This window comes from Myotis davidii, unplaced genomic scaffold, assembly GCF_000327345.1.
Source record: "Myotis davidii unplaced genomic scaffold, ASM32734v1 scaffold914, whole genome shotgun sequence".
Classification (NCBI taxonomy): Eukaryota; Metazoa; Chordata; class Mammalia; order Chiroptera; family Vespertilionidae; genus Myotis; species Myotis davidii.
Genome location: NW_006285484.1, coordinates 443198 through 444971, shown reverse-complemented (window position 1 = coordinate 444971; position 1774 = coordinate 443198). Strand labels below are relative to the sequence as shown.

At 46.8% G+C, this 1774-nt stretch overlaps 1 protein-coding gene across 1 annotated transcript in view; it reads left to right on the top strand.

Annotated features, from left to right (window-relative positions):
* The window catches only part of KIAA2012 (KIAA2012 ortholog), a 95627-nt gene that overhangs the window by 711 nt on the left and 93142 nt on the right, over positions 1–1774 (top strand).

Sequence of the window (1774 nt, the reverse complement as noted above, 5' to 3'; positions counted from 1 at the left end):
GTGCGGGAGGAATGCTCTCTTTTTCCATCTGGAGCTGAGCCATGCGTGTTTGGGTTTGTTTGATTGGTGAGGTGGTGGGGGTCAGTGGCAGATCTTCCCTGCTTGGTGAAACCCAAGAAAAGAAGGTGGATCGCCTGACACCCCGCGGTTGCCCCAGGGACCCCCTTGCTTCCTCCTGCACGCCGACCTACAGCTTCGTTTGCTTTAGGCTGATGGAGTTTCCAGATGGTCTAGAATTCGGATGGTTTGGTTCAAGACCAGAATCTCCACCTGGGTTCTAGGCAAGCTGATGTCTCTCTGGTTTTTAGAGTTGTGCTCTGTGGTCAGAAGGCTGTGTGTGTTCTTGTCATTTCAATGGCTTCCTTGAACTTTCTGGAATTCAACCCACAGGACTCATATTTAATACAGGCCAAATTTTTTTTTTCATTTTAAAGTGGTGGCAAAATTCCCTTGCTGTAGTGCAATTTTACTTCGTTGAATTCTGCCAAGAATAAAAATTCCATTGGGGGTATTTTGAAAAATTTTGGCTCATGCAGAGATTTCTATTGTCATGGTAGTTTGTCACAATATCTGACCTTTGCTGTATTAAAAGACATATATAGAGTTTCAAAAACCTCTGTGGACAATGGCATTTACTTTCTTACAAGATATGTAACTACTTTATAGGCTCCGAAATAGCCAAATTAGATAAAGTTACAACGCATCTGGAATGCATAGAAATTCTCCCTGTGTCCAGCGGGAGTGATGGGTTGGAATGGCATTCTCCTCTTTAAACTGCCAGCTAGTCCAGGTCTAATTTCAAAGTTATCTGCTGCCCTTGATAATTCTGACGACTTGCTTGCATACCAAGAAACTAACTGGCCTGTAACTTAACTCTACCCTACTTAAGCTTCTAGGCACGAGTAGTGCCCCTGAAAGTCATGTGGAGTAAAACAGGACCGCGCCCTGGGTCCTACCAATTCTGAGATGGGAAATCAGTTGCTCAGAAGACTGACTGTGTTTTGTGCACCATGTGAGCAGCTCGGAGAAAACCAATCACTTAAAAAAAAATGTCCAACACCTTACACAAGCAGTATGTGCTGTAAAAGTGCTGTCCAGCCAAACTGGTGTGGCTCAGTGGTTGAACGTCCACCTATGAGCCAGGAGGTCATGGTTCGATTCTCGGTCGGGGCACGTGCCCAGGTTGCAGGCTCCATCCCGAGCAGGGGGCGTGCAGGAGGCACCCGATCAATGAGTCTCTGTCATTATTGCTGTTTCTAACTCCCTCTCCCTCTCCCATCCTCTCTAGAAGCAATCTACACTAATAATCTACACTAATAAAAGAGAAACATGGTAATTGGCGTACGACCGCTACCCTTCCCATTGGCTAATCCCCCTGTCACTCACAGAGTAGGGCCAAGATATGCAAATTAACTGGCTGCCAAGATGGCGGCCGGCAGCCAGGCAGTTGATGCGAACAGGGAGGCTTGCTTGCTTCAGTGACAGAGACCTCCAACGTTTCCCCGCCTGACTTGCCGGCCTCTCAGCTGCAACTCTAAGCAACCATGTTGCAAATAAAGAAACTAAAAGAAACCCCCAGAAACCTGCTTTACTCAGTGGAGCTTCAGCCAGCCGGACCGCAACATTGTATCAAATACAGAGAGTAAACAAAGGCCAGAAACCTGTTTTCAGCAGCCGAGGCCTCAGAGCTAAAGCTGGCCCAGAATAACAAAAAGAAAAAAGAAAAAAAGGAGCAGTTGGGAGCTTCAGTCCCAGCCTGAAAACAGCCCTCAGC